Below are 22,400 nucleotides of genomic sequence, written 5' to 3'. Positions count from 1 at the left end.
AGTAGTTGAGTTCCTGACAGAAGCAGGACCATGTGGAGGGGCGATGTGTTGAGTCTGGGGAGAGCAGGGAGGTCGGAGGCTCTGGCTGCAGGTGCAGTGCATGGTGAGCAGGAGAAATTGGGCAAGTTTCTTAGTTGGACATTTCTCCGCATGGGGGAGAAAGGAAGGCAACAGGCGTAGCTCAGTAGGGGAGCTGATCCACTGAGCATCAGTTCACCCCGGGCTTTTAGCCAGACCCTCCCATATGCAACTTTACAGCAGTATTTTAAGTTGTAGAGCATGGGAGTGAGAAAGGGATTGACAATTGAGCATAACAATTCTATAACATTTTAAAAAGCCTTTATTGATGCCTAATATGCGCAAACAAAAGTGCACAGACCATACATTTACAATCCAATGAATTTTCACAAAGTGAAATCAGGCATGGAGCCTCCCTGGGTCAAGAAATAAAATAATTGATATTCCAGGAGGCCAGTTCATACACACAGGACCCTTCCAGGAAGTGCTTTACCTTGTGGCCCCGTCAGTCTCTAGTTTTGTAGAGTGAGATTATTAAGGAAGTTCCTGCATACCAACCACCCTGCAAACATTCCCCCAACCTGGCCAAGACACATGCTCTCTCGGGTCTCTCCGTCTCTGCAACCACTATCCACGGGTGCCTGCCCATGCTGCGCCGCATCTGGGGATCACCTCGTCCAACCCCTCTCACTTTCCAAATGTGGAAACTATTATGGAGATTATATTAATGATGATGAGGCTTCTTGAGCATCTGCTTCAAGACTTTCCCCCATGAAAGTCAATGAGCAAAATTATGAAAGTAAGTTCCCAGTTTTAACTTACTTTATTGTTCATTATTGATCCATTTTAGGATGGAGCTGGGGTCTCTCACCCCCAGTGTTGTTTAGTCATCTCAAGCAGAATAAAGTCATGGACAAGGCTTTGGCCTGATGTTGTCTAGATTGGTTGGTGACAAATCCCATCCGGGTCAGTGACTGTCTGCCCCAAACTTTTCCATCTCTTTCCTCACTGGTTCAGAAAGCTCTTTGTAAATCCATCTTGCTATGACAGATATGGGGTACATAGGCACTTTTCCTGTTCCCAGATCTCCTGCTTTTTCAGATCTCTCATCTGACCTCAAGGAGATAAAGCCCTGAGGCATCAGTCAGTTTTCCTTCCTGCCAGTTGCCCACCAGATGGTGGGTTTATCTCCTCTCCTTCCATCCTCTCTCCCAAAAATTCATTCCAAGAATCCTCCACAGCTGTGATGCCCTTTCTCTTGCCTTCCCTTTTTCTATCCATGATGTTCATCTCCCTATGTATCCCCAAGAAAACTGACGTAGGGATACTTGATCTGAAAGTCTCACAGCTTCCAGAAAGGTAGATAGATAGGGCTGTGATTCCTGTGCAGATATGTGGGAGCCTTTGTGTTGGCAAAAATCTCAGAGTCTTCCTTCAGAGGGTGCCCTTGAACTTCTCCCTGAGTCAGTGTCCACAAAGTTCTAAGCCAGTGTTGAGCTGGAGCCAGTCCTGCCAGCTCCCAACACTGCATTCAGAGATGCCATGTTGGCAGCTTGAAATTGGAAAAGTGGGAGTATTTACACCATGGGAATTGGCAAACTCTACCTATCAGGGTGTCCCTCTCCCCTGTCCCACCTGAGGCAGTTCACCAGCACACCTTGGAAAGACAAGTCCAATCCATGAGTCATTAAAAAAAAAAAAAATGACCCTCAGTGAAATGCAACTGTAAAGATCAACTGAATGGGACCATAAGGGACATACCAGTATACCAAGATTGATATACTGTTAAAACAAGGTAAACTCCATGGAGTTCACCAAGGAAACACAGAGCCTAAACGTGTCCTTATAACGTGTTTAGAAGACACTATTCTATGGGTGTCTCAGCTGGGTGTTTCAGCTAAGTAACAGAAGGCCCAGTGGCTCAGAGATGTGGGATAATTTGCAGGCTGTCCCAGAGACTCTTTATTTAGTCATCCTGGCACAGACTGCTGGCTACCCAATGCCCAAGGCAAGGGAGGGAGGCACTGATGATGAGACAGCCATGTGGACTTCCCAAGATGACTGGGCAGCCTCACAGTACTTGAGGGTGTCATTTGCTGGCCATTGTCAGGAGACCAAGCAGCTGACCCTCTACCGCAAGAACTCCTAATCCTCCTTTGGTGCAGAAAGCCCTTCAGTCTGTGGTTGATTCTTGGATTTCCTGCACTAGACCTGTCAATCAGGGGCCATCACCAGGTAGAAAACTGAAGTTGAGTGTAGGAAACAGGGCTATTTGGAGCCTATCTGGTGCCATATTCTCTTCTTCAACTATAACCCTGTGGGTACAGCTGGTGTGACTCTCCTGTTTGTTGCCTTCCTGAGCGGTAGCAATACATTCATCATGTGACCAGTGCTGGGCAGGTGAGAGAGGGCAGGGAACCAGCTTGTGTAGTAAGGGGACAATGACAGTAATGATGGGGATGGTGATTGCTCCTCAGTGAGTTCCCATCGAGTTCTCACAGGTACTAGGAATCAGGACTCTGAGTCAAGGAGAAGCCTCTCCACACAGCTTTTTAAAAAATCATCTTAAGCAAATCTCCTTTCTCCTTGGCCTCAATTTTGATCAGCCTATTGTGTGGTAGATGTGTTAATATTTGGGGTAATGGAAACATCATTCAAAGGAGAGCCAGGAGACCAAAACCTGGTCCTGGCTTTGCTCAGCTCTGGGGGTGTCATTTTATTTCTCTGAACCTCATTTCCTCACCTATCCACTGGCAGTTGGTCAGAGGAATCCCTGCTAAGATGTCTTCACCTGCAGCACTCTTGTACCTCTGCCTGATCCACAACTCCCCACTCTTCTCATACACTCCACTTGCCTGCCTATGGCGGCCCTCGTGGGGGCATGAGACACTATCATGACTAACCATATTGGGCTGATGAGGACAAGTCCAGCCCAGGATTTGCATAGAAGACCCATTCTAGGAATGATGGCGCAAGGGTGTGCACCATAAGATTGGACTATTTTCTTGTCCCTAAATCAGTCCCTAGGAATCCTGCTTTGATCTCATTGTCAGAAGTTCTCTGCAATAGATACCTCAGGCTTATAAATGCTTTTCTCAGTTTTTCTTTTATAAAGAAAGGGAGGAAGGAAAAGTTGCCCTTGTTTTTCATAATCTTGGGTGCCAGTTTCATCTGAATATTCTTTCTCAAAAATTTCCCACACAAACCTCCCCTCATTATCTATCTCCAAGCCCAGGATGCTGCCCAAGGGGGCCTAGATGATGGGGTGGAGACACTTGGTTCCCGATAGGGCCCTCTTAGTGCCAGTGCTGCAGCAGGAATCAAAATATGGAAAGAGATCTCAGTTTTGTCCCATCTCCTGATGCCCATTTGGTTGCTCTGGCTGCATGCCAGAATGCCTGTAACTGTTAAGAAGAGCCTCCTTTCTGACTTATTTTGCTGAGCATGATTCCTTCTAGCTCCATCCATGTTGCTGCAAACTGCATGTGTTTATCTTTTTTGATTGCTGAGTAATATTCCATGGTGTATATGTACCACATCTTCTTGATCCAGTCATCTATTTTTGGGCATTTGGGTTGTTTCCAGAGCTTTGCTATTGTAAATAGTGCTGCTATCTCCCTCATAGCAGGAATTTATAAAACCTAAATAAGGGACCCAGAAAAAGACTAATTATAATAAAGAAAAAATCAAAATCAACAAGCAACTATAAACCAGAGACACACTGCGGGGGGTAGGGGCAGGGAGAGGAAGGACTAGAGTCAAAATAAGGGAGGGGTGCAATTGTATGGGGAATATAACCAAAATGAAAATGCATACATTGGGCAAAAATGAAAAATGATGTAAAAATTATATACAATAAAATATTAAAAAGAAGAGCCTTCTGACTCAGAGCTGCAATCTGCCTTCCCACAGTTCCAGCACAGTGCCAGTTCAGCCCTCTGGAGAGGGGCAGAACATGTCCCTTCTTCTCTACATGACAATCTCGCACGCTCGTAAGATGTGCGCCCTGGGTTATTGCAATGTAAACATCTATGGTTTCCTCAGCCAAACCTCAGGTGACCAGGTTTCCAGTGCTCCCTTCTGGACACAATCCAGATTCCATGTGTACCTTTAAGAGCACCCACACAACTGGATGTGCTGGCCAAGAACAAAGGACAGTGGTGGCCGCTCCCTTTCTGTGTACACGGTGCTCCAACTGTGCCAATGTGGCTGAAACTGCACCAATATGGCCGTAAGCTAAACAGTCATACTAAATTTGTGACTGTCTAGAATTTCTAACATTTTCCCCATCTTGTATTGTGCAATTAACTATTTTATTTCTCTGAACCTCCTGACTGTAAAGGAGGCATTTGGCCTTTTAAAAGCTCATCCTTTCAGTTTAGGCTTATTAAGATCTTTTTGAATCCTGATATTTGATCATCTAACCATTTAGCTTTCCCACCTAGCTTTATGCATTGGTTGGTAAGAAGACACCTTGGGTAACCCAAGGGTAGAATTCTGACTGGTGACTTTACGGAAGCTATTCTTAGTTGACTTTGAGCATTGCAATTTAGTTAATATCATTTTCAACCATATGCTAATATCTCTGAGTGTTATAATATCTATTTCACATCTCAGAAATAGAATTTTTCCTATTAGTTCACCATGAAGACTGTACTTTCAGGCCATTTCATCCCTAGCTCAGACAGGGCAGAAATGTTATGCTTATTAAATTGTTTGCACTTTGCCAAATGCCTACTCTGGTCAAACTTTTGGCAAATCCATAGCTGCCTGTCACTAATTTCTCCAGAATCTTCTAGTGTGTTCTAGGTGTTATGTTTCTATGTCACTCATCCTCTTCTTGGTGTTACATGGGTGAATGAAAAAAAAAAAGGGTGAATGTGTGTGAAAGACACAGCTTCAGATGTCACAAGGAAGGTGCCTCACACCTTCCTTGAATTTCTAAATGAAGAGAAACTGTGAAATTTTCTATGCTTGTCTTAACATTAAATTCTTTTCATCTTTATCTCTCTCGGGTTTCTTTTAACATTATCTAACCTAATCTTGAAATCTCTCTCTCATGCCCATACGTTTTAATGATGACATTCCCCTAAAGCAGACAATTTGGATTTGGTGGGGAAAGAGTAAAACTGGAATGTCAGGAGTGAGAGAGCACCACAGACCCTCTCACCTCAAAACCAGAAGGAGAGACAAACTAGCCGAATCGCTATCTTCGTTATCATAATGGAGAAATGTCCACCAGGAAAATCAGTATGTTTGCACACCTTGTATTTCTAATTTATTCCAACTATGTGAGCAGGTGGAGGGGGTGGTGGTGCCAGTTTCCACTGTGATTTCCACTCTAGCCATCTGCAATGGGGAGGGACTGCCAGACTGCCAGGCTCAGGAGCTACACTGGGCAGATAATGTTACCTTAATCTCTACATCTACAAAATGGAACTGACAGTACTTGGCGGGTTCACCTTGTTCCAGGACAATAGACCAGATCCCATTTTTCCTTCGGTCCTGTCCCAGCTTAGTGTCTGCAGAGAAGGCTCAACCTTGTTGACCCTGTATTTCTTCATTGTCAAATAAGGGGGTTCATCTATAGGCCCCCTAAATTCTATTGCAGCACTAAGTACCATGTCCTAGATTATTTATCTGAGTTCAGTTTTCATCAGAGTAACACACAGACTGAGGTCTGGTTAATCATTTGTTAAATAGTTCAGATTTTATTTTGGAGAAACATCTACTGTACAGAGTGCATATGAGAAAGGTTTGCATTGTATGAATTATTTTCCCATTTGAAACCCAGAATCTCGCTCAAATGGCTTTCCAACCCATATTGTTCTGAAGTATCCTGTTTGTTCCATTAACTATTCACAGAGTCAACTGGGGGACCGTTGTTATTAATTTCAATGGAAAGCTAAAATGCAGTTCATTTTCTATAATTGCAGGCCTACGGTCTAAAGAGCCAGCAAAAGCTTTTAATCTGAGGCATTTTTAGAGGAGTATGATCAGAATTACATTGAACATCTTTTGAAGGTACATAATTATGAAAACCTCAGTAACATTGACATTCAAAGAGCCCTATACCATAGATGCTAAACTCACATGCAGTGAACAAGCCAAATTGCCATCTTACTTACTCATAATGGAGAAATGCTCGCGGGAAGGTCGACAATGTTTGCACACCTTGCATTTCTATTTTATTCCAACTATGTGAGCGCTTCATATCACCCGGGACGGGGATATACCCACGACCCTGGTCTGTTTAAGATTTCTGAAGCCTCAGAGGGCCTGCATCGCCTGCTTCAGCCTCCCTGGCACCTCCATCACTGGGCCAGGGGGCTGCCAACCTGCATAAGTAGGGGTGGGCGCTCCTTGCAGCCACCAGAGGGCGCGATTCCGCGGCACACTGAGCCACGTCTCTCACGAGCGCTTTGGGGTTTCCCAAGCCCGCTGCCCAAAAGCGCGAGAGAAAACATCCCGGTTCCCCCCTGGCTTCTAACTTCCAGCTTGCTCCTCGCTCTCGAGTGTTCTGTCAGGGCTGGCATCCTATGGTCAGAGTTTCAAGACGATACCCCCCCGCCCACCTGCTCCTCCCAAATAAGGAGGATGTAACAGGGGAGTGACCCAGCAGCGGTGAGCGTCACCCCTAATGTCCGCCCCCAGGAAAGCGAAGCTGTCACCCCAGAGGTGGTGAGAAACCACATGCGGGAGAGATGTCTGCTTTCTTTCAAAACTGGTCTATTTTTCAGACACATCCACTAGGCAGTGCTCAGCAAGGGGAAGGGAGACAGAGGGATGCCAGTGCTGTCCTGAGCCGAGCACTTGGCTGGAGGAAGGACGAAGAGAATGTGTCAGCGGAGGGAATCGCTCATTCGGACTGGGCAGGCAGGGAAGGTCACAGGCGGGCGGCCAGTGCTTGTCTTTGCTTGGACAGATGGGCGGCCAGGTGAGGGCCACAGAAGAACGCAGACATGCCAGGTGAGGGGCTGGTCCAGATGGAGCTGGAGAGTGAAGTGCAACCCCAAAGGTGGGTGGGGCCAGTGGGTGATGGGCCCCTGGGATTCTAAGACAGCTAAGGGATCTGGACTTTATTCAGTTGCCAGGAGAAACCAGCATTTGTTCTAGAGCTGGAGAGTGACATGGTTAGGTGTGCCACTCAGGAGGCCCACTCTGGGTCTTTGTTGTCACCATAGGGGTAGGTGAGTACCCAATAGTGGGTAGGAGGGGATTCTATCACTGCACATTGGGGCAGACAGTGAAGCAAGCACAACCTCCCCTCCCCCCACAGACACCCCTTGTTCTCACCATGGTACCTGGAGGGTATCTTTGGATGGTGAGAAGATAATAGAATTCTATTAATTTTTCCTAAAAACTGAAAAAAAAAAAACTTTAAGAAGAGTTAAAATGTAGACCAATGCTGGCACCCACATTCTCTCTGAAAGTCAAAGTCACACATTATATAGTTTGTGATAAGCCATTGAGAGGTGTTCCTCAAAGAAGGTGCCAGGGGAACCCTTACATTTCCATTGGCTTTCAGCATTTGTGACTAACTGTAGTTTGGTGACTTTGGCTGGCCACCCAGTACCCCAGAGAAGGTGAGGGGTGCTTTTGTTCAACTTGACAAGGAGCCAGTTGACAGGACACTGACCTTACCAGGTTATATACCAGCAACTATGACTCCTGGATGCCAAGCGCTCTCACTTCCTCAGCCCACTTTGAAAAACTTTTTATTTATTTTTATTTATTTTTAATTTAACTTATTTATTTATTTATTCATACAAGAACTGGGGTTCAGGCCAGAAGTGTGGAGGGTAAGAGGATTCACCAGAGACAGAGTGGGGAGCAGAACAGGCAGACTGACTGAAATACACTGCTGAGGGGAGCAGCAGGAGAGACAGGAGAGGTCTGCTGTGCCATGTGGGCATCTCCCTGGCCGGGGATCAAACTTGTGCTGCAGTGGCTGCGAATAGGTTCATAGGTTGCATCTTAACCCCTTGCACCACCAGGGAGGCTCCCTCTACCCCCTTTGAACGAAGTCTCAGCTATGTGCAGACTCCTGCTGTGAGCGGTTGGCTTTATGGAACTTCTTGATTTTTACACGATTGCCAATAATGTGTGAGAGACCGAAAGAACAACTAACAGCAAAATTTGAGGACTTAAGGGCCTTCCTGGTGGTGCAGTGGGTTGAGTGCAGCGCTGTGAAGCTGTCCGCAGCCTCTGCAATGCGGGTTCGATTCCCAGCTGGCCAGGGAGATTCCCACATGGTGCTGCAGACCTCTCCTGCCTCGCCCACTGCTCCCCGCAGCAGTGTATTTCTGTCCTTCTGCCTGTTCTGCTCCCTGCTTGGTCTCTGGTGAATTCTCTCACCGTCCCACACCTCTGGCTTGTACCCCAGTGGCTTGCATAAATAAATAAATCTTGAAAAAAAAAATTGAGGACTTAAAAAAAAAGTAGTTGTGAACCCATTGGTTAAGTGATGGATGTAAGGATTTTATTGCTTATTGTTCACTAAATTGAAACTTGGAAAAATGGATAGGTGGTTTTTAAAAAGATGACTTTGAAGAAACTGCAGATATTTGTAAGGAGAGACAACTGAACACAGAAAATTGGTGAGCTGAGGTCTGTCTACTCCGAGGGAGAATCCTCATCAGCTGCCAGAAAGGACAAACAATGCAGGCCTAATCAGACTTGACAGTCTTATGCCCTGTAGTGGAAAAAAAAAAGTCAACAATTCTGCCATTTCAAGAAAAAGCTTCTTAAACATTAAGTGAGGATGTCACTTCCAGAGGAAATGCATGCTATTGGGAAAACATTTTTGGAAATGAGATGTTTGGAAATTTCTTACTGTTATGCCATTTTCATTGTCAAAAAGTTATATTTGTAGTGGCAACCTATAGAAACTGACATATACACACTTAAAACTGAAACAGAATTTTCTAATTACAGGATAATATACCAAATCTCCTTGTAGTCTTTCGAAACCATTTGTCCAAAATGCAAAATTGCAAAAAGCCTCTTGATTAGTATGCAAGAATTGACAGTAAGGTAGAAATAAGTATTTTTAGCTGACTATAATAATAAATTGTAGAATTGGTGGGTAGTAAGCAAAAGAGGTAATAGACACAGGTGAGCAGGTAAGTGCAGCCAGCAACGCACTCTCTCGGCGAGTAACCAGCAGGGAAGGGTACCTTGTGTAGCCATCTACTGACATCAACTAAATCCAGGATCTGTCCTTGTAGACACTATCACCAAATACACAATTCAGGTTAAAAAAGTACAGTGTATGGGCTTCCCTCATGGCACAAGGGGTTAAGACGCAACCTATGAAGCTGTCCGCAGCCAATGCAGCATGAGTTCAATCCCCTGCCAGGTTGCTAACCCACATGGTGCAGCAGACCTCTCCTGACTCACCTGCTGCTCCCCTCAGCAGTGTATTTCAGTAGATCTGCCTGTTCTATTCCCCACTCTGTCTCTGATGAATCTTCTCACCCCCCACACCTCTGGCCTGTACCCCAGTTCTTGTATGCATAAGTAAATAAATCTTTAAAAAAAACAACAGTGTATATCCAGATTGCTTTAATTAAAAGCTATTAGTAAATACTTTTGTGGGATGAGTTTTTTTTAATATTTTTGATAAACTAAAACTACTTAAATATTGTATAGTCTATTTTTTCTTATCTTCGTATTTTGTTTGACCATGAATCTATGTATTAGTAATACCACATACATAATAAGTAAGTTAATTTTCATATTTTTCAGGGTGAGCACTCATAGTTCTTTTTGAGGGTACACAATTTAAAAAGTCTGAAGAAGCTTGCTTTGATGAGCATGTAGGCTTTATGTCACTTCTGAGCTCTCCTCGGGGCATGGCTACCTCATCCTTGTTGCTGGCAGCCCCTGAGAAGGTCTATGCCAGACACTCCGTCCCCCTGGCTTTCCTGTGTGTTCTTGGTGGAAGGAATCTTGGAGGCTGCCTGGAGTAAGTGATGAATTTTAGAACAGCGAAGGCTGTTCTGGACACAGAGATGGTCTGGAAATAGATATGAAGCCCAATGGGACATACATGACGTGGAGAGAGGACACCATTTTCCCTTTCATTCAATGTAACATAGAGAGACAAAGTGGCCCTAGGAGAAGGTATGGGAAGGGTAGAGAGCTAGAGGCTGGAGACTGGGCATCTGAATCATGCACTTCGCCTGCAAAGGTTGGGCATGGACTTGGCCCCATGTCTATAGCAGACACAGAACTAGCCTCAGCAAAGTCCTGGGCCTTGCCTCAAAGACCTTCCAGCACACTTACCAAGGGAAGGCTGTCACCAGGGAGACGTGCAGTACTATAAAAGTAAAATAAAAATGGGTTGCCAAACTTATTGGTCTTGCCTGGAACTGGAGGTCCCAGGAGGCTGAGAACTGGCTAGGGTGGCGTGGAAGTGCTGTAGGGTATAGGGTGTAGGAGGAACATTTGGGGGAAAGTGAGCCTCCCAGCCGGGGTGGAGGGATCACACACAGAAGAAAAGGAGGTGAGAAGGCTGGAAATGAAGGTTTGCATCTTGAACCAGGGGCTCTGAAGTCTCTGGGTGAGAAAACACAGTCAAACACTGGCAATTCAGTCACAAACATCTTGAAAACCCAGTCAAAATGCAACAGAAAAAAGCTGTGGGAGAGAAATAAATGCTACAGAGGTGGTGTGGTTCAAACCTGTGTCTTTTTCAGAAAAAACAACAAAACACCTGAGCAAATGAAGGTGAGAGCAAAGGGGAAGAAGACAAAGGGTAGGCAGAAAACAGGGAGATGGAAAGAAAAACATTAAGGGAAGGGCTGAGTGGGGAGGGCCCAGGGAACACCTGGGTGAGGGTTCTCTTATAACTTCTGAGGGTTGGTTTAGATGAAACTGTCATCCAAGGCAATGTGGGCGTAGCAGTGACCAAGCCAGAACTGTCCCTGACCACATATAGTTTTGACACAAGTGGGCTAAGCCAAAGGTCTTCCTATTCCCAGGGGGTCATCCTGAATCTTGCTCTGGGCCTTCCAGGCCTAGCCCTGTGTTATTACCTGCAGGAGGCAGGCCTGGATGGGCTGCCTGTTTGGAGAATGGGCATTTTGTCAATGATATCTGATGTTTCTAAGAAGTCCTTTCCTGTGTTTTCCTCTTAAAAATAGGAAATCCCCTAACTGTGTAAATATAAATGTCCATTGAGTATAGTTCTTATCATGAAGTATCAGTGAGTAAATCAGAGTTGGGCAGATCAGGGATTCCCAGGAGCAGGAGCCACCCAGGGAGGGCTGACCCATGGGGTCGCTGTTTCAATTTTCCCTTTGCTGTGTAGCCGTGTCAGACAGTGACAAGAGGATAATTGACAAACAGGGAGGCAAAGGCAGAGTTAGAATGCAGATTCCTGATCCCTGGGCAGTGCTCACACACATCAAAGGAATCGAACACTGATCTATTGTGGATCTGCCCGGCCCGAGTATTAACATGGAACGGAATAAGTATAGTAGATCCAACCCAGGCATGACTCCATCCCCTGCCAGCTGAGAGCTGACCAGCCTCAGTTTTCTCTGGCTGTAGAGCTGAGAATTGGAATACCGGCTTTGGGAGCTTGCGAATAAATGGATACATGCCTGGGAACAATGCTTGTCAACCTTCAATAAATATTAGCTGGCGTAATTTCAATTCACCACAGAAACCAAAGAAATATTCTTCTGGTTCAGATGCCTTATTTCAGGACTTCTTCAAATCTTTCCTTGAACACCAAGTTCTCAACTTATGTAGTCTCTGGATCCTGCTGTACCCCTGAGATTTTCAGCCAAGATACGTACACCAGGACCCAAAGCAGAAATGAAGCAGAGAAGTGCCTCTGTTCAGAGATTGAAATGGAAAATTTGAGAGGAAATAGACAAAGAGGATGGGCTGTAATGATGTGGTTTGGCACTTCAAAACAAGGACGCCAGGATAAGGGTAAATCAGAAGATAGATTTAGTCTAGCTTGCAACCTTGTAAAATTCCCCCTAACTTGAACTTTTAACTCCTGGCCTCTCCAAATGTCCCCAAAGTACACTAATGTCATTTACATTTCCTCTGACCGGGCTCCTTACACTGTAAACTTCCCAAAGGGCAGGGCCATTCTACTCATTGTCATGTTTGGTGAATGAACTTTGCCTGAAGCAAACCACTCCTCACCAAGGGAAAGCAGATGTCAAAAGAGATGGAGAGCAATTCTTTCCCCTGTTTTCAGGATATGCAGGGTGATCAGGATACCAACCAACGCACCAAGGTGGTGTTTCCTCAGAGGAATGCGGAGGGAAGGTGGGTGGGGGTTTCCGGTTTTTGGGGTGTGTTTTTCCATTCATTTGCCAGTGCAAATGAGTAAATCACTTCATTTAAACCTCAGTTTTCCTTATCTATTCCAAACACACCCCATGAGGCTGGTGTGAGGATCCAATGAAAAACTGGAAAAGAATGCAAAAAGTGTGAAAGTAAAACTGTTAATGTATCGAATGCTGTTGCAAGTGCATGAGTTATGATGTTGTCATTTGCACTTCTTGAACAGGTACACATGATGAAATAATCTGCCTAGAAATTATGCCAAAGTGGGTAAATGAAAATGTTACAGAGCAGGGAGAGGGGCACCCTAAAGCCCCCCAACCTGGCCATTCTTAATAGGTTCTGCCATCTGCCACAGCAAGACAAAACATATTCTAGTATATAAGACCTTCAATGGAAAAGAACTTTAATACAATTAGTGTGTGATACAGAAAAGACAAAGAGTAAAGTTTCTAAATCAAGCACCAGAAATTACATATTCCCTCATGGGTAAATGCCAAGTCAAACAGGGTTCCCCCCAGGGCCAGTGAGACCAGAAAGCCTGCTGCAAGTCTAAAGCACTTTCCTATGGCGACCCATAGAAAAGGGTCAGAAACAGCTAGACAAGTCTGGAGGAAAAAAGCAAAATCAAAATCAAGACAAAAGCTGCTATTGTTAACCTTCCCACAGGTCACTCACCCACATCTCTTTCACCCAGTGTAGGACGAAGAAGCAAGTGCCACATTTTTACAAGTCTCTCTGCTCCATGTCCCTGCTCCTGGTCTCCTTCTGGCTCTGCATTCTGCTTCCTTCCTCCTTCAGTCTCCTCTCCAGCTTCTTCTCCTCCCTGCTCAGCCCTACCCTTCCTTGGGTGGGGCAGGGAACCTGAAAGTTCCCCTTTTCCTGGGGACCACTCTGTTAAAAAAAGATGAATTATATTCTTGCATTTCTTGTACAGACTCATTATACCAATTTCAAGCTACAGGAATCTGGCTAATGACAACTCTCTTTTTCACTACCAAACTCTTGGTTTGTTGCGACTGTGCTATTTCTTTTATGGAGAATGTAAAACATTCTCTTAATCCCTTCTATTCTCTTATTTTGTTTTTTTTTTTTTCCTTCTTTGCTAATGTTTGAAAGCAGCTCCCAGGCATCATGTCATTTCATCCACAAACACTTGCACACTTTACCAGACCACCCAGGCAAGGGCATCCTGCAAACGCTTCAGCTGCCTTGCCACCCACTCCTTAACCGATGGGCTTCTCCAGTTCTACCCTGCCATGGAATCTATTCCCTTAAAAGTCACCAAGTCTGAAAATCCAGAGCCCTTCTCTTCTCTTTCTCAGTGTCTCAGTAGCTTCTGATACTGCTGAACTTAAACCATTATTGCACCAGTTACTGTGAGATGTGTGGGTGACTAAATATCCAGACCCTGAAGGAGCTCATAGCCGCTGAGGGATGGGCTCAGCACAGCAGAGGGGCAGAGGCTGCAGGTGGGGGAAATAAGAATTTGGAGGAGTAGTGTTGACAAATCTGGCTGTAACTGGCATTCAACTGAGCTGGGGAGGATCAGTAGGACTTGACAGGCAGGCATCAGCATTCTTGGAAGGGTGGAACAGCATGAGCAGAGCCTGACTGTCAAGAGCTCAAGGCCAGGCCTGGGCAAGTTGAGTCACTTATGTGATTACGGTGCTTAAGGAAATCTGTTGATTAATACACCGTGTTTGGGAAAACGCACACAATATTGAGGGTAAACAAAAGTCTGAGTTCAGAAAAGCTTCTAAAAGTAGATAATTCACTTGTAACATTATTCTTGATAAATCCCAGGGATGAGTAAGTGTAATCAGCATCTCTGTCTCTACATGTAACTACAGTTACTTAGCAAAATGTGTCAGCCACTTTACATGCAGTCTCAAGCTTTCAATTACCTAGTAAGGAATCCATCCCATCTTACAGATGTGAAACCAAGGGTTGGAGAGGTTAAATGAATTTCTCTGGGTCTTTTGGCAGGAGCAAATCTAGGCCCGATGGGCTCTATCCACTGGGCCCCACAGCCTGCCTCCCTCTAAATTAGTATCACATGTGGATAGCACGTGTCGGTGTTTTTGTTTCAGAGCAAAAGGAACACCAGAGTCAAGGTCCCACTACACTGGCCCCACCCACAGTCCATCCCATCAGCACAGCAGTTACCACTGCCCAATGACTGGGGCCACAAGAAACACGTATGCCACCCAGCAAGCATCCACTGAGGCCTGTAATCTGCCTGCCTGCCTCCCACGTGGTTTGTTTCCATCACTTGTATAACTGAAGACCTGGCTTTACTTTCTTCATAGCATTCATCACCATCTACAATGACATATTTCTTCATTTTATTGTTTACTATTCCCCTCTTTAGAACATAAACTCAGAGGTAACCAACGACTTTGTCTTGATCACTGATGGATTCTGAGCACCTGGAATAGTGACTGGCGTCTGGTAGTGGTGCAAAGTCTCTGCTGAGTGTGTGGAAAAAATGAATCACCAAGTGTTTTCTCTTATTTCTATCAAATATTCATATAAATATTAAAAGTAACAAATGAAGAGATATTTTTCCACCCTCTGCCCCACCCCCAGTTTCCATACTCTAGTTGGGAAGAGGGACAGGGGCAAACTGTTAGTAAGAAGGATTCACTTACAATTAGACTAAGTCGCCAGTGGAAAAGCCTGAAAAAAGAAGTGAGGTCCCTGTCATGAAGCATTCCAGCAAGAGCTAGATGACCATGTTATAGAAGCAGTTCCTATTCCAGAAACAGGGACAACGACCTTCTAATACCAAAGTTCTAGGACTTGGGGTCATGTGGGAGGAGTGACCATGTAGGATGTGGGATTTGGTGGACACAAGACCTATCTTTTTTTTTTTTTTAAAGATTTGTTTATTTATTTATACAAGCACTGGGTACAGTCAGAAGCGCTGGAGGGTGAGAGAATTCACCAGAGCCAGAGCAGGGAGCGGAGCAGGCAGAAGGACCGAAGTACACTGCTGAGGGGAGCAGCGGGCGGCAGGAGAGGTCTGTGCGCCATGTGGGACCCTCACCAGTGGCCGGGGATCGAACCCGCGCTGCAGAGCTTCGCAGCCCAGCGCTCATCATGTGGGACCCTCACCAGTGGCCGGGGATCGAACCCGCGCTGCAGAGCTTCGCAGCCCAGCGCTCAACCGCTGCGCCACCAGGGGAGGCCCAAGACCTCTCTTTTAGAATGGCTTAGAGATGAAGAGACAGCAACTCTTCTTTTCCTGAGACGTTACATTTGACTCCGAGCCTGAAGGCCTGTGGCCTGGAGGAAGGAAACGGGTACAGAGCGGGCAAGTCTGCAAAACTGCTCTGTGGTGTCGCTTCCTTGGGAGGCCGGCAATGGGAGAGGCCACACTCATGAGTATGTGACCAAACACTTCCCAAGATCTAAGACATTCCTGGGTTAGTTCTAGAGTCAGAGTCATGGATGAGAAAAGGCTTTTTACTAAAATCTAGGCCAAGAAAAACTTTATTTTTAACAGTTCCCTCCACCCTTATCATTGGACAATTGTCACATCTTTTCCATCCAAGTCTAAGCAATAGATGTTTTTAACTTGACCTCTCTTGAATTAGTGGTCAGTCTTTGGCAACCCAAGGAAGGGTTGCTCGTGAGTTCTTAAACGGAAACAAAGCCAGTCTTGATAGAAGACTGTGAGTACTGATAGGAGTTTGTGAAATAGTCCAATGGCAGGTGAGCGAGTTAATAGATTCCAATGGAAAGCTTTAGGCACTTCGCCAGCAGCCGTGGGCTTAGCTGCCTTCTCCTGGTGGGAGGCTCGCTCTCTGCCCCGTGTAGGGTGATCTCTGAGGTCGGTCTTTTACTCCTGTGTGTGATTAAGTTTTCTTGTCTCTTACTTGGGGCACTTCACATGTATAACTTCATTTCTAAAGAGCTTTTGTGTTGCCATGGTAATTAATTGGTAGCATAGTTAAGTGGCCTAGATTTACACTGTAAAATGCAAAGAGCTTTCTCATAAGACCCTGAGGAGTTGGAAGCTTTTCTTCAGCAGGCAGAGCAAAGAGAAAAAGCTCCATCCATGAATTCCTAGGCTGTGACTGGGCAGCCAGCATATTCTATATGGTTTATCACCAAGTATGGACAAATGGAAGAAAGTCTGAATTATGAAAGATGAAATTAAGCTTTCTAGAGCCTTTCTATGTGGTGCGCACATAGGTGTTAGATAAATTCTTTTTGAAATGACTGCATGTTAAAGAAACACAACAATCACTTGAAAGTCAAGTGTATTCTTTCAGTGCTTAAGGAAACTTGAAAACAGTACACTTTAGTAGGAGGATAAATACCACACCCTCCATTTTTTAATATGTTTATTTAAGATACTATTCTCTATAAAGTGCCAAGTTAATTTCCACCCTGCTTAAGCTTCCAAATTCTGAATTGAGTATGAATGAATGAGGCTTTGCTGGCCTGTACCATGGGTGGTTTTGGCATGAGGAAGCGGGTGAAGCACCCCTGGAAGCTGAAATTCAGGTTTGTTAACTTCAAATTAATTTTAACCATCCATTTATCTGGTGAAACATTTATCTGTCCTCAAACATTTGAGGACTCATACAGCAGCAGTCTACTTTTATATACAAAAGAATGGAAATCAAGTTTGGAAATTAAGATAATAGATTTTCAGACCCCATTGTCTTTTAGTGAGAAAAATGCACTACTACTAAGCACAAGGATTCCACTGTTTGAAAACCTGCTCTTGCTGTACTGTGTCTTGAGAAAACCATTCCTATGCATCAGTCTTCCAACTTGTCCAGTGAAAACCTGTGTCTGAATTTTTTAAGTTTTCTTACTTAGGGCACTTCACATGTAAAACTTCATTTCTAAAGAGCTTTTGTGGGCCTCCCCGGTGGCGCAGCGGTTGAGCGCTGGGTTGCGAAGCTGCCCGCAGCCTCTGCAGCGCTGGTTCTATCCCGGGCTGCTCCCTGGCCACCAGAGGAGGGTCCCACATAGCACGCAGACCTTTCCTGCCGGCCGCTGCTCCCCTCAGCAGTGTACTTCGGTCCTTCTGCCTGCTCTGCTCCCCGCTCTGGCTCTGGTGAATTCTCTCACCCTCCCGCGCTTCTGACTGTACCCAGTGCTTGTATAAATAAATAAAATAAATCTTTTTTTTTTTTTAAAAGAGCTTTTGTGATGCCACGGAAATTAATTGGTAGCATTAAAATTTTATTTTCTTTAACATTTTGTTTTCTATTTTATACTTGAGATTTTATTTTTCATTTAGGTAACATTGGTTTACAACACTGTATATGATTTAGGAAAATAGGTCTCCAATTTCTCAGATCTATGTCACATCCCACACTTACCACCAAAGCACCTAGTTTTTCACCATAGACCACTGGGGTCCCCCCGCACTTGTTCCCACTCCCATCTTTCTTCCCCCTCTACTAACTTCAATTCTGGCCTTGTGTTTGGGTTAGTTTCATCAGTTTCTTTGTCCTGTTTTTGTATATTCTACAAACACTTTAGTGAAACACTTTGGTATTGGACTTTCTGCTTCTGATTTATTTCACTTAGTATAATCCCCTCCAATTCCATCCATATTGCTGCAAATGGCAAGAGTGCATCTTTTATTTACACACACACACACACAGAGTTGAGTAGTATTCCATCATGTACATACCACCTTACCTTCTTAATGCACTCTTCTGTCGTGAGGCACTTAGGTTGTTTCCATAATTTGGCTATTATAAATAGTGCTGCAATGAAAATAGGGTACATATATCCTCTCAAATTAGTATTTTTACATTCTTCAGGTAGATACCTAGGAGTAGAATTGCCGAGTCATATTTTTAATATGACTTTTTTTTTTTTGAGGCATGTTTTATTTATTTATTTGTTTGTTTGTTTTTTGTTTATACAAGCACTGGGTACAGTCAGAAGCACGGGAGGGTGAGAGAATTCACCAGAGCCACAGCGGGGAGCAGAGCAGGCAGAAGGACCGAAGTACACTGCTGAGGGGAGCAGCGGGCGGCAGGAGAGGTCTGCGCGCCATGCGGGACCCTCCTCCAGTGGACGGGGAGCAGCCGGGGATTGAACCGGCGCTGCAGAGGCCGCGGGCAGCTTCGCAACCCAGCGCTCAACCGCTGCGCCACCGGGGAGGCCCTTAATATGACTTTTAGCAACCTCCATATTGCTTTTCGTAGGGGCTGGACCAGTCTACATTCCCAACAGCATATATGAGAGTTTCTTTTTCCACATCCTCATCAGTACTTGTTTCTGGTCTTTTTGATATGGACCATTTCTGGTAACAGTGCTCATGTATACTTCCAACGGTAACAGTGATTCTTCGTGGGATTGCCTTCCCCCAGAAAATGAAAAATTGCTTAAACAGCTTCAAACAGCTTGGAAACTGACAATATAATAGTGACAAGCTTGCTGCATCCCAAGCTTTTATGAAATCTTTCCCTACACCTGCAACTTCAATATCCAGATTTATCTAGGTCAGCGTGTTACTATTAGTCTTTTTCTGGCTTAGTGTCCACGTGTCCTTTGTGGAATATTACTGCCATGTTAAGAAATACATGAACCCATCTTGTGTAAAAACCTGTATATTACATAGTTCAGAAACAAACCTTGAGTATTTAAAACAATTAAAATAATAACGACTAACCAGAGAAGAAAAGAAGAAGGAACTACAATATTGGCCATCATGCAAGACTGTAACCAGCTGGAGTCTAAGGTCCTTATATCATATTAGAGAAGACAGAGCTACTGGCATATACAAAGAAACATTTAAGGGTAATCAATCACTAAATGAACTGAAACAGATTGACAATTCAGTAGAAAAAAACATCAAGCCAAGAGAGGTGGGGTAAGTCGAAAGCATGACATATAATGGAAGAAAAAAAAGGATAATCAAAATAATGGAAACTGATAACCCTTGACATGACAGAAGAAATTCCAAAAGTGGATAAAAAAGAATTTCCCTATAGCTCTCTATCCACTTGTCTACATTATGATAAACTTCAGCTTATCACATCATTACAAAGTTGAAAGAAGTCATAAGTTGGGATTAGATACTTGAACCAGTTGTAATCCACTCTCAGTATCTACAATAAAGATACTGAGATTAATCAATGATTAATCAATGATTAATCAAGATACTGATTAATCAATAAGAAGTGCAAACAATCCATTAGTAGTGATCAAGCAGGTTATTCAGCCGAGAATACTTAGAATGACTAGTAAACATGTAAAAAGACACTAGACTTATCAGTAATCAGGGAAAGGTTAATTGAAATCACAAGGAGATGCCATTTCACCCCCTTCAGTTTGATAAAACCAAATGTTGGCAGCAACATGAAGCAATGAAACTCACACGCCTAGTGGCACAAATGATACCACAAAATGTGCCAAAGTGGTACATTGGCACAACCACTTGGGATATTATTACCTTGTAAAGATGCATCCATGCTAAAAGCTGGCAAGCAATGATTTCCAACTATAGATGCACAGGAGAATCACACAAGCAGCACATAAAACCAAGCAAAAATGAGGCCTAAGTCCCAACACAGATCAACCGCCACCTTGGTATTTTCAAAAGGCTCCCAAGTAATCCTTGCAGCTAGGGTGAATGAGAACCACTGGCCTAGAGAAACATTCCTGGGCATACAAGGATAATTTGTTTTTAAGTAGTGACAGCAGCATTGTTAATGATAGCAAGAAATGGAGGTAACTTAAATGTCTACCAACCAAAAAACAAGTATAAAATCGTTAGAGTCACTGAATATATTAGCAGTGAAAATGAACTTGGCTACATAAACAAACATGAACCTTGCTGGAGCAGAAGCAGTGAGTTGCAGAACATTGTGTAAGCTTGGCTTCCTTTTTATTGTTTAAAAGCAAGCATAGCGATACTATATTTGAAAGCTAAATATGAAAAGACACATGGGGCAGCCAGAGAGAAAGTAAATGCAAATGGAAAAGGAACTTCAACATCAGAGGCTGTATTTTACATGTGTTCATTGTAATTTTTACAACTTTTTGTGTCAGAAAATTTGTTAAAAAATAAAAAGTGAGATAGCATGAGGTGGAGACAATTCTTTTGGGCAATTTTACTATGAAAAGGGAAGGCTTTTAAAGAAAGAAATATGCTGCTGATATTCACAACTAATTTCATTGCTTCATGTTGCTGCCAACATTTGGTTTTATCAAACTGAAGGGGGTGAAATGGCATCTCCTTGTGATTTCTGTTTCTGGTTCCTTCCACCCATAAGGGCCTCCCTAAGCAGCATAGAGTCCCTCATTTCCCTGACCAGCTCAAAAATAAAGGGAAAGTATAGCTTGTCTTTCCTTAGGGTGGACTGTAGCTAGAGACTTTTCTGTACAAAAATACAGTGTGTGGGTGTGTGGGTGTGTGTGGGGGGGTATTAAGTGGGACAATTAACTTTACAGTGTAGAAACCTCATAAACACTGCTTAGGCCAGATTAACAAGGTTAACGTCAACAGTCATAAATCCTATTGACAGTAAGTACTCTTGATATAAGGAAAAGAGCACATTACCTTCCTCCCAAAAACTAATAATCCCTAATCCTGAGGAAAAAACTGCAGAGAAATTCCAATAGAGGGCATCCTATAACTCCCCTGACAGCTACTCTTCAATACTGTCATGATCCTTGAAAACAAGGTAAGTCTGGGAATATGGCATAGCAAAGAGAAGCTTAAGGAAACGTAACAGCTACATGTAATGTGGCCCAGAATCTCTGATACTTGATGTCTAGTTTAAAATACTGCCATAGGGCCTCCCTGATGGCGCAGCGGTTGAGCGCTGGGTTGCGAAGCTGCCCGCAGCCTCTGCAGCGCCGGTTTGATCCCCTGCCGCCGGCGAGGGTCCCACATGATGCGCAGACCTCTCCTGCCGCCCGCTGCTCTCCTCAGCAGTGTACTTCGTCAGTCTACCTGTTCTGCTCCTCGCTCTAGCTCTGGTGAATTCTCTCACCCTCCTGCGCTTCTGACTGTACCCAGTGCTTGTATAAATAAATAAATAAATCTTAAAAAAAAATTTTTTTTCTCAAAAATGAAGAAAAATATCAATTTATTAAAAATAAAATAAAATAAAATACTGCCATAGGCAGTGGTAATCAGGCATCTATCTGACAAGTTTATCTTTGAGGTTGGTAAAGGTTTTCCAAAAGAGGTGATGTCACTTGAGTTAAGTCAGCCGATGTAGATCCAGGAATGGGTGGTGGATTGGGTAAGAGGCAAAGAAGGGTAGGAAGCAAGGCTAAAGGGCTAGTGAGGTAGTAGAACAGGGGTCAGATCGATAAAAAAATTTATGCCATTCCAAGTCATCCTGACCTTTCCAGCAAATAACACAGAGCCATTGAAAGATTTTTAAGTAGGTCAGAACAGTGATCAGAGGAGGATTTAGAGAAGTCACTCTGATGGATAAAAAGTATGGATCGAAGACCTAGAGAGGGGGACTATGCAAATGCCAGGAGAGCACCGATTTCAGCTCTGGGAGTACTAATACTTTGGTGCCTTGAAGCAATAGGATCTTCAATCTATACAGTGTCAGCTACAGACTTTGGGTATCAGTGGTATTCAAACTTGCAAGATGACAATCAAAGACAGCACTTAAAACCATAACAGTAATTAGGTAGAAAGTGATCAGGATGATAATAAATGCAAACATAAAGATCCACTGACTTTCATCACAAGGAAGGTAATTCTTTTTCAAGCAGAGATTGGATGGAAGATGGCTCAGCTATGTTTCTAAATATAGGATACTGTGAACCTGCAGAGACCGGGGTGCATTATAGGGGCTACTGTAAACACTGTGTGGAGGCAGAACTCTTGGGGTATGGACAGCTGGAGTAATGGAGGGTAAATGAGATCACAGAACTATCTGGAAATCCTGACTAGGGGTCATAACACAAAGGCCTTGGCCTGAACTTAATTTACTAGGGAAATGGGAAACAACTTCAACTAAAAAATTATTTTTATATATAGAGAATGATCAAAACTCCAGGAAGAATAGAAACCACCTGTACTGCTGTTCAACAGAAATACAGGGTGAGCT

The sequence above is a fragment of the Talpa europaea genome (assembly GCF_964194135.1).
Source record: "Talpa europaea genome assembly, chromosome: 6".
Classification (NCBI taxonomy): domain Eukaryota; kingdom Metazoa; phylum Chordata; class Mammalia; order Eulipotyphla; family Talpidae; genus Talpa; species Talpa europaea.
The sequence above is the reverse complement of the archived record's forward strand: the minus strand, read 5'-3'. Positions refer to the sequence as shown.